We start from the raw sequence: 5,570 nt of genomic DNA, 5'->3' as shown, positions 1-5,570 counted from the left end.
GGTGCCCAGGGCCCGCCGGGAGCGTGACGTCACACGGGGCGGAGCCTGCCTGGAGGGGCGGAGCCGTCCGGCGGCCACTCGCTGAAGGCGGGCCTGCCGCCTGGCTTGTCGTCCAACCCGGCGCGTCTAGGGCGATGACCCCGCGGCCGCCGCGCCGCCTCCCTCGCTTCCCTCGCCGGACGTCCCGCCACCGCCCTACCGCCCCCCACTCCTGCGGGATCCACGCAGGGTCTGTGTCCACGGCGCCGTGGTGTTCTTCGTCCCTTTGCCTGTGCGGCCCGTGAGGACGGAGACTCTGGGGAGCCCTCCACAGCTCACCCCCGAGGCCAGCACTGGAGACTCCGCCAACGTGTGATGCGTTGGTGACCGCTTTATTATTAAAATAGCCTTAAGAATAAGGGACTTCGGGAGTTCCCGCGATTAGGACTCCGTTTCCACAGCTGGTCAGGGAACTTAAATCCCCCCAAACCCCAAGGCGCAGCCCCCCCAAAAGTACGTCAACAATATTGAAAAGAATAGGAAACACACCTACATATGGTTTTGAACTGTGGTGCTGGAGAAGACTCTTGAGAGTCCCTTGGACTGCAAGGAGATCCAACCAGTCCATCCTAAAGGAAATCAGTCCTGAATATCCATTGGAAGGACTGATGCTGAAGCCGAAACTCCAATACTTTAGCCATCTGATGCGAAGAACTGACTCATTGGAAAAGACCCTGATGCTCGGAAAGATTGAAGGCTGGAGGAGAAGGGGACAACAGAGGATGAGATGGTTGGATGGCATCACTGACTCGATGGACATGAGTTTGAGTGAGCTCTGGGAGTTGGTGAAGGACAGGGAGGCCTAGCGTGCTGCAGTCCATGGGGTCGCAAAGAGTCGGACACAACTGAGCCACTGAACTGAACGTACATATATATCTATGTTTGTGCCAAAAATAAATTGCTCCAAGACCATTCAATAAAGGCAACAGTCTTTTTAATAAATATGCTGGGATCGCTGAATAGTCACACACAGCAGAGAGGGTTTGGACCTCTGCCTGTGCACCAGACACAAAAAGAAAGTGGATCTCAGGTCTAACCTAAGAGAGCTGTAACTATAAAATGGCTAGAAGAAAGCATAACTGTAGATCTCTGTGACCTTGGATGAGAGAATGGCTTCTCAGATGTGAAAACAAAAGCACAAAGACGTGGGTTTCGTGAAAATTAAAAAATTTGAGTCAAGAACAGGAACAAAAAAGTGAAAAGATAACCCATAATATGGGAGGAAATTTGCAAATCATGTATCTGGTGGGGATCTACTATCCAGAACATATTTTTAAAAACTGTAAGTCAATCACAAAGACAACCCAATTTAAAAATACACACAGGATCTTAATAAACATTTTTCCAAATAAGAACTAGCCAATACGCCCATGAAAAGAAGCTCAATTTCATTAGTCATCAGGGAAATGCAACTCAGAACCACAATGAGATACCAGTTCGCACCTTCTAGGATAGTTACAATATTTTTTTTTTTATTTTTTTTTCAACCATATCAATAATTTTATTAACTGAAGTGGACTAAACACTCCAGTTGAAGTTAGACTTGAACAAAGATTCAAAAACAATGTTAAATAGCCAATGACATATGAAAAGCACTCAGTGCAATTAACCATCATGGAAATCCAATTTGAAAACATAATGTGACATCAATACACACCCAACATGGCTAAAATTAAAAATATTGAGTAACACCACCAAATGCTTGCAAGGGTGTGGATCAACCATAAATCCAACACAAGGTTAGCAGATGTGCAAAACTGTGCTAGTGCTTTGGAGAAGAAATATCTTGTAAAATTAAATATGCATTTAACTTTTAGCCCAGAATTCCTCTCTTAGTATTTATCCAATGGGTCACAAATTTATGTTTATGAATCTATTACAAGTATTCAAGGAAGTTATTTACTTATAACAGCAAAACATAGGAAACAAGCCAAATTTCTATCAATAGGAAAATAAATGTTATAGTATGTTCATATACTGGAATGTTAATAATCAATGAAAAAGAATAAACTGATGCAAGTAGAAACAAAGACAAATATCACTCACATTATGCTCAAATCAAGAACTATGCTCAACTTCATTGGGCACAATGGAGTTTTACAGTAAACTCCATTTGTATGATTGAAATTCTAGAAGTAAATGTACCCCATGGTGGAAAAAATCAAAACAGAATTTTCCCATTCATAGGGAAGGAGGCAGGATAGGCTTAGTAGGTAAAACGGGAACTATTTCTGGAGTGATGGGATTATCTTATATCTTCAAAGGGATATGGATTACATAGGTGTTATATTTGCCAAAATTCATTTATTGTACACTTAAGGTCTGTACATCTATCTCACTGTATGTAATTTGTGTCTCAGAAAAATTCAACCAAAAAAAATGTCCACAGCTAACATCATACTCAATGGGGAAAGACAAAGCTCTTTCTACAAGATCAGACACAAGATAAGGATGCCTGCTTCTGCTACTCCTATTCAACATGGTTCTAGAAGTCCTAGCCAGAGAAATTAAGCAAGAAAAAGAAATAAATACTGTACAAGCCAGAAAGATAGAAGTATAAGTAATCTCTGTTCACAAAAGACATGACCTTATCTGTAGAAAATACTAAAAACTTCATGCACAATAAACAAGACAACAGGAATAAAAAAATCCACATTAGAACTAAGAAACAATCATTTTGATATTTGGCAAAACTAATACAATTATGTAAAGTTAAAAAATAAAATTAAATTTAAAAAAAAGAATTGTTCATTGTTAATATCAATATAAAGAAATATAGTTGATTTTATGTGTTAATTTATTTCCTGTGACTTTGGTGTGCTTGTTTCTTAGTTACAATCTTTTAAACAGAGAAAAAGTGTTGGTGAGGGTGTGGAAAAATTGGAACCCTCCTATATTTCTGGGGAGAACGTCATTGTGTAAAAAAGGTTGGCAGTTCCTCAAAAACTTAAAGACAGAATTTCCTTGCGTGCCAACTCACTTCAGTACTGTCTGACTCTTTGCAACCCTATGGACCACAGCCCACCAGGCTCCTCTGCCCATGAAATTCTCCAGTCAAGAATACTAGAGTGGTTGCCATGCTCTCCTCCAGGGGATCTTCCCAACCCTGGGCTTGATCCCATGTCTCTTACATCTCCTGCTTTGGCAGGCAGGTTTTTTACCACTAGCACCACCTGGGAAGAACTTCCTTATAACCCTGCAATTCCATTCCCAGGCATATATACAAGACAAATGAAAACCCATCCAAAACCCATCCCAAAACTTGTATGTGAATGTTCACAGTAGCATACTGATACAATTTTAAACATGGAAACAGGTAAGTGTTCACGAACAGACAAAGGGGTACACGAGATATGGCCTATCCATACAAAGGAATATTATTTGGCCGTAAAAAGGGATGAGGTACTGATGCATGCTACCACACAGATGAACGCTGAAAACACACCAAGGGACAGAAGCCAGACCCCGAAAACCACATACTGTGTGATTCCATTCGTATGAAATGTCCAGAATGGGTGGACTTTTTGGCCAACTCAAGAAAGTATGATTATGGATTCAACAGATTATTCACTACTAAAAAAGAAGCAAATGCTGACACACGGGACAACGTGGATAAACATCAAGGATCCTGCGCCAAATGAAATACTGGCCGCCCCCCTCCCCTCCCTGGAGGTTGGGGTGGAACACTGGAAGCTCACCCCTCCGGTCATGAGATGGCCTGCCCACCAGTAAGAAACAGAAAGCTCCTGTCCAGGAATAAACAACAAACACACTTCGCCTTGCCCCTGCGGGACCACAGACACTGGTGCCATGTGCGTGAGCGAAGTCGCTAAGTCGTGTTCGACTCTGCGACCCCATGGACTATAGCCCACCAGGCACCTCTGTCCATGGAATTCTCCAAGCAAGAGAACTGGAGTGGGTTGCCATTTCCTCTTCCAGGGGATCTTCCCAACCCAGAGATTGAACCCATGTCTGTTCTGGCTCCTGCACTGGCAGGCCGCTTCTTTACCACTTGCGCAGCCTGGTTAGCCCCAGAGGCTGCCGGGGACTGTGGCAAGTTGGATAAAACAAGCCCAGGCCCCAGGGCCCTCCAGGTGATGACTGAGCAGGGGTGGTGAGTGCACGCTGTCACCTAAACTCAACTTTTAAGTAACTCAAAATCTGGATTTTTTTTTGAAAGTGGAATTTCCCAATAACTAAAAATTGGTGACCAAGTCAAATTTTAAAGGTGTGGGGGGCAAATAAAACGCAACCTCAAGTCAAGTCTGGCCCCAGACCCAGGATAGGGGTCCCCTCTGGAAAGCCCAGGGCAGCAGCACGGAGCCCTCGTGCCCTGGCCTGGGCTGGCTCACAGGGAAAGTCTGTCCTGAGCAGTCCTAGGTGCCAGGGAGCACAGGCCACCAGGGAGGGCCCTGAGGCTTCCGCAGTTCTCAAGGCAGCCGGGCCTACCCCCACCAGGGCCAGCTGGTTCCTATCTTCATCGTTTCGATGAACACATTGCTGAGTGAACGATGCTCCCCTGCTTTCTTACTGGCAGGAGGCGGATGCAGGTTGTGGGGAGTGGAATCTAAGCTAGTGGCTTTTAGTGCTTTCCTAACTGTGGTAAGAGGCCAGAACCCGGGTTCATAAACAACTTCTCTGGAAATATCTTACTGAGGGCCTGCCGCGCCAGTTCTCCTGGAGCCCGGAGAGACGCGTCCTGACCTTCGCCCTGAATGCTGCGGGTGTGCTGAAGGTTAGTGGCTAGGGACTCAGTCACTGCAGAGCCGGTGGGGGTGGCACGCTTTCTTTGGCACCTCCACAGCTACCGAGTCTGTGGTCGGCTGCTCCGCCGCCCTCCTGGGCCCGGTGGTGGTGGCAGCCATCCCTTCTCCCTGCTGGCAGCAGAGACGAGGGGGTGGGGGGGCATGCTCACTGGTGGGCTCAGTGGGAGCCCAGGGAGGGTCTGGAGCCCTCGAACGTGGCCACAAGCCTCCTGAGACCCTGCCCTGAGGCTGGCCGAGCCCTGGCCGTCCTGAAGGACTCAGGGTGCTGGGCAGAAAGGATGACAGGAGGTCCTGGTCTTCAAACTGAACACACATTTGTTTCCCCCGAGAAACAGGGAATGTTTGTGCAGATGCACACAACAGGATGACCTTCAGTCACGCTTGTATCAACAAGTATCACTTACTCTCCCGACTTAAAGTAACTCAAAACCTGGGTTTGTTTTTTTAAGTGAAATTTCCCAATTTCTAAAAATTGGTGACAGAGTCAAAAAACTTTAAGCGGGGGGCCAAAAAAATCTTCAACCCCAGGACTCTGGCCCCAGACTCCAGGATAGGGGACCCCTCTGGAAAGCCCATGGTGAGAGAGTGGAGCCTCCTCCACATCTGGACCCCACGCTCGCCGTGTGCAACAGAAGCCTGCGAGGGTGGCTTGAGCAGGTGAGGACCAAGGAGAGGAGAGGCGCCCAGGACTAGCTCAGCAGCACCCAGGCTGCGAGGAGCCCGGGCACCTCTGCCTTTCCACAAGCCTCCACGCATTCAGTGATC

Source organism: Bos javanicus, chromosome 22 (genome assembly GCF_032452875.1).
Source record: "Bos javanicus breed banteng chromosome 22, ARS-OSU_banteng_1.0, whole genome shotgun sequence".
Classification (NCBI taxonomy): domain Eukaryota; kingdom Metazoa; phylum Chordata; class Mammalia; order Artiodactyla; family Bovidae; genus Bos; species Bos javanicus.
The sequence above is the reverse complement of the archived record's forward strand: the minus strand, read 5'-3'. Positions refer to the sequence as shown.